The sequence below is a fragment of the Oncorhynchus masou genome, chromosome 17 (assembly GCF_036934945.1).
Source record: "Oncorhynchus masou masou isolate Uvic2021 chromosome 17, UVic_Omas_1.1, whole genome shotgun sequence".
Taxonomy (NCBI): domain Eukaryota; kingdom Metazoa; phylum Chordata; class Actinopteri; order Salmoniformes; family Salmonidae; genus Oncorhynchus; species Oncorhynchus masou.
In genome coordinates, this window is record NC_088228.1 from 34,756,376 (window position 1) to 34,762,375 (window position 6,000).

Sequence of the window (6,000 nt, forward strand, 5' to 3'; positions counted from 1 at the left end):
TGATTATTAAGAGGGAATAAAATAGAAAAGAGTATAAATAAATACTGTTTATTTAGGTATTTTATGAATTTATCATGCCTTCTCATCCCTCAAGCCTGCCTCAGTAACATGCAGGGATTAAAGACCAGAGGACATAGCACTTCTAAAACATTTGAAGAAAAGGAGGAATACGGAACTGGAATGGATGAAGGGATGATGATGAGGATGATGGAGGGATGGAAAAATGGAGGAGAGGTACAGTCATCACAAAACCTGACGAGAAGGCAGGCAAAGCCTGTAAAAAAAAAAGTGGAGTATGAATCACTGCTTCTGGATTGTTTTCTGCACCGCCTCTGGAGTGTTTTTTCGGGAGAGAGTGAGGGTAAAGCCATTCAATGCAGATCTCTTCAGAATGCTGTAGATTAGTGGTGGGGTATCACGAATCTGCATCCAGCAGAGTGGGATAAACTGTTCTAATCTAGGAGGATTCCGCATACGGAGTAACGGAACACTCAGAGGGGGTCAGTGTTCCGGAATTAGAATATTCTAATGTTCAGATCAAGGACAGAGGTGTGAAAGGACGTTTGGTCGTTTCTGTGGGAGTTCGTCAAAGTGGGTTGATGGAATAAAATGAAAGTGAAGAAGTAGTGTGTTGGCCTGTGTACAAACAATTTACCACCTCCTTGGCTCTGAAATGACATTTCTGTAGGCCTGTAAGGATGGTTATAGATGAGCATTATTCTGAATAATACATCTTAAGACTGGACTGTCATCTGATTGATATTATTCAGCAGTTGTGTCCAGGACATGTTGGGGTAGATAGAAGGTATCACAACTGAAACTCCATGCTTCCTCTGATACAGGTCGAAATCAATGCATTTGTTCTCTTTGATATTTTTCACTCTGCTCTATCTCTCTCGCTTTCTCTATTTGTCTACTTCCCACCTTTGATCTCCCTTAAACTACTGTATGTGCTGTACCATATGTACATACCCTCTCTAGTTCTGTTGGAAAATACAAAATTCTCACTCAGGCCTCAGGCGGATGACTGTTCAGACATCTCATCTGGGTGGTGATCCATCCACCATTCTCCCACCAGAGGAGAGGAAAGCAGAGGAGTGACGCCTGAGAATAAAGGGCAGAACAGAGAGTTTTGGGGCTTGGCATGCAGTGGCCTGTAATGAGCAACTGTCCCAGAGGTGGGCTGACAACATCCACATTCATGGTGTGTTACCGCACTGTTCTCTGGTTACGTTAGTGTCAAACTACATTGTTTTCCATCAAGTTCAGGCCTTGCATTGCTGCTCATTGATCTTATTAATAGAGCCTCCAGAGGATCCTGGCAGGCTTCTTTTTTTCTGTGTTCTGGCAGCAGGTGTAGTTCCCGAAGGAAGAGGATTGAGCCAGCAAAGAATGAAGAGGTAGATTATTGGAGTACACGTGAGGGTGAATAGAGTAGGTGGGTAGGTGTGTGTATGTGTGAATGTGTATACAGTGTATGCCTGTTTCTTTCTCTGGTGATGAGTTGGGGAGAGGCAAATGATGTCCCTAGGTAATGACAGCCCCAGTCATTAGAGCTGGCAGTACTTGATACTGGAGTAGCAGGCACAGGTGTTGGCGGGGTGGCTGATAACCACGTAATAAGACCCTGTGCTGAGTGGACACCCACGGTGACAGGAGAGGAAAGAAATGAGAGGGAGAAGGAGGAGAGAAAAGAAGCAGAGCCTGGCTGAAGAGCAGCTGAAAAGGAGCTCTGACATTGGAGAAGTGCACTGACTGTACTGAAGTAATGGAGAGGAGCATCAGAAAGGAGGATGTAGGGCAGCTGGGCAGGGCCAATCAAATCTGCTGTTGACCAACAGCAGAGACGTTAGAGAAAGCAAGACATCTCATGGATGTTTGTATATACAGTACTAGTCAAAGTGTGGACACCTACTCATTCAAGGGTTTTTCTACATTGTAGAATAATAGTGAAGACATCAAAACTATGAAATAACACACATGGAATCATGTAGTAACTAAAAAAAATCAAAATATTTTTTATATTTGAGATTCTTCAAAGTAGCCACCCTTTGCCTTGATGACAGCTCTGCACACTCTTGGCATTCTCTCAACCAGCTTCACCTGGAATGCCTTTCCAACAGGAAGGAGTTCCCACATATGCTGAGCACTTGTTGGCTACTTTACCTTCACTCATCCCAAACCATCTCAATTGGGTTGAGGTCGGGTGATTATGGAAGCCAGGTCATCTGATGCAGCACTGGAGGTGTCTTTTGGATCATTGTCCTGTTGAAAAACAAATGATAGTACCACTAAGTGCAAACCAAACGGGATGGTGTATCGCTGCAAAATGCTGTGGTAGCTATGCTGGTTAATGTTGCCTTGAATTGTAAATAAAATCACAGACTGTGTCACCAGCAAAGCACCATCACACCACCTCCTCCATGCTTCATGGTGGGAACCACACATGTGGAGATCATCCATTCCCCTACTCTGCATCTCACAAAGCCACAGCGGTTGGAAACAGAAATAAAAAATGTTGACTATTCAGGCCAAAGGACAGATTTCCACCTGTCTAATGTCCATTGCTTGGCCCAATCAAGTCTCTTCTACTTATTGGTGTCCTTTAGTAGTGGTTTCTTTGCAGCAATTCGACCATCAAGGCCTGATTCACGCAGTCTCCTCTGAACAGTTGATGAGATGTGTCTGTTACTTGAACTATGTAAAGCATTTATTTGGGCTGCAATTTCTGTTTTTTGCAACTGTACTTGAAGAAACTTTCAAAGTTCTTGACATTTTTTCGAATTGACTGACCTTCGTGTCTTAAAGTAATGATGGCCTGTCATTTCTCTTTGCTTATTTGAGCTGTTCTTGCCATAATATGGACTTGGTATTTTACCAAACATGGCTAACTTCTGTATACCACCCCTACCTTGTCACAACACAACTGATTGGCTCAAACGCATTAAGATGGAAAGAAATTCAACAAATGAACTTTTACAAGGCAAACCTGATAATTAAAATGCATTCCAGGTGACTACCTCATGAAGCTAGTTGAGAGAGTGCCAAGAGTGTGCAAAGCTATCACCAAGGCAAAGGGTGGCTACTTTGAAGAATTCTCAAATATAACAAATATTTAGATTTTTTAAAACACTTTTTTGGTTACTACATGATTCCATGTGTGTTCTTTCATAGTTTTGATGTCGTCACTATTATTCTACAATGTAGAAAATAGTAAAAATAAAAACCCTGGAATGAGTAGTTGTACAACATTTTTACTGGTACTGTATATTCTGTCTAAAACAGATGACCACCTCTATGTACACTTTAAATTGGGCACACCTTAAACAACATTAATCATGAATTGTAAGGTGAATGGAACTGGCAAATGGCGGCAACCCAGTAACTTCTAGCAATAGAAAGTTGCGCATGCTTTTGATGCACAACAGGCACAGACACACAGTGCATTCGGAAAGTATTCGTACCACTTGACTTTGTCCTCAATTTGTTACTTTACAGCCGTATTCTAAATTGATTAAATAATCCCCCCCATCAATCTACACATCTCATAATGCCAAAGCAAAAACAGGTTTTTAGACAATTTTGCAAATATCACATTTACATACAGTGGGGAGAACAAGTCTTTGATACACTGCTGATTTTGCAGGTTTGCCTACTTACAAAGCATGCAGAGGTCTGTAATTTTTGTCATAGGTACACTTCAACTGTGAGAGATTGAATCTAAATCAAAAATCCAGAAAATCACATTGTATGATTTTTAAGTAATTAATTTGCATTTTATTGCATGACATAAGTATTTGATACAACAGAAAAGCAGAACTTAATACTTGGTACAGAAACCTTTGTTTGCAATTACAGAGATCATACGTTTCCTGTGGTTCTTGACCAGGTTTGCACACACTGCAGCAGGGAGTTTTGGCCCACTCCTCCATACAGACCTTTGCCAGATCCTTCAGGTTTCGGGGCTGTCGCGGGGCAATACGGACTTTCAGCTCCCTCCAAAGAGTTTCTATTGGGTTCAGTTCTGGAGACTGGCTAGGTCACTTCAGGACCTTGAGATGCTTCTTACGGAGCCACTCCTTAGTTGCCCTGGCTGTGTGTTTCGGGTCGTTGTCAAGCTGGAAGACCCAGCCATGACCCATCTTCAATGCTCTTACTGAGGGAAGGAGGTTGTTGGCCAAGATCTTGCGATACATGGCCTCATCCATCTTCCCCTCAATTGGGTGCAGTCGTCCTGTCCCCTTTGCAGAAAAGCATCCCCAAAGAATGATGTTTCCACCTCCATGCTTCACGGTTGGGATGGTGTTCTTGGGGTTGTACTCATCCTTCTTCTTCCTCCAAACACGGTGAGTGAAGTTTAGACCAAAAAGCTCTATTTTTGTCTCATCAGACCACATGACCTTCTCCCATTCCTCCTCTGGATCATCCAGATGGTCATTGGCAAACTTCAGACGGGCCTGGACATGCGCTGGCTTGAGCAGGGGGACCTTGCGTGTGTTGCAGGATTTTAATCCATGACAGCGTAGTGTGTTACTAATGGTTTTCTTTGAGACTGTGGTCCCAGCTCTCTTCAGGTCATTGACCAGGTCCCGCTGTGTAGTTCTGGGCTGATCCCTCACCTTCCTCATGATCATTGATGCCCCACGAGGTGAGATCTTGCATGGAGCCCCAGACCAAGGGTGATTGACTGTCATCTTGAACTTCTTCCATTTTCTAATAATTGCGCCAACAGTTGTTGCCTTCTCACCAAGCTGCTTGCCTATTGTCCTGTAGCCCATCCCAGCCTTGTGCAGGTCTGCAATTCTACCCCTGATGTCCTTACACAGCTCTCTGATCTTGGCCGTTGTGGAGAGGTTGGAGTCTGTTTGATTGAGTGTGTGGACAGGTGTCTTTTATACAGGTAACGAGTTCAAACAGGTGCAGTTAATACAGGTAATGAGTGGAGAACAGGAGGGCTTCTTAAAGAAAAACTAACAGGTCTGTGAGAGCCAGAATTCCTACTGGTTGGTAGGTGATCAAATACTTATGTCATGCAATAAAATGCAAATTAATGACTTAAAAATCACACAATGTGATTTTCTGGATTTTTGTTTTAGATTCCATGTCTCACAGTTGGAGTGTACCTATGATAAAAATTACAGACCTCTACATGCTTTGTAAGTAGGAAAACCTGCAAAATCGACAGTGTATCAAATACTTGTTCTCCCCACTGTAAGTATTGAGACCCTTTACTCAGTACTTTGTTGAAGCACCATTGCCAGCGATTACCTTCTCAAGTCTTCTTTGGTATGACACTACAAGCTTCCCACACCTGTATTTGGGGAGTTTATCCCATTCTTCACTGCAGATCCTCTCAAGCTCTGTCAGGTTGGATGAGAGTTGCTGCACACCAATATCAGGTCTCTCCAGAGATGTTCGATCGGCTTCAAGTCCAGGCTCTGGCAGGGCCAGAGCTATAAACTGTAGCTTACTGCGATCAAAGGAGCTTAAAGTGGACCTGACAGCATTTTAGCAACATGAAATCTTAATAAAATCTGTTCATATACACCCTCAAGGAGAATATGACACTTTTTAAAACATTTTTTGACAAGCGAGCACTTAGATATGATAATTTTCACGTATTCATAAATTCTTAGAATGTTGGGGAATTATGCATATGTAGCCAGGTGGTAATAGCACGTAGCTGTATTCATTTATATCCACTTGATGGCACTGTCCCTTTAGAGATCCCTAAATAATATATGCAAGCGGTTATGGGATTGCGCATGCACAGTGTGAAAGAGTGAGCACAAGCAATTACACTGTAGAGCTGTTGAAATCCATCGTGCGTCCAACGTTACTTTAGATAGATTGACAAGAGGATGTTAGCTTCTTGCTAACTGAATACCAGTGCTCTCAGAATCACATTGTGGAGTTGATGATAACATTATTTGAAGCTGATGTACGGACGAGATGAGGATGCACTTTACACTTTACTAACATTTATTTCACTTGATTCTG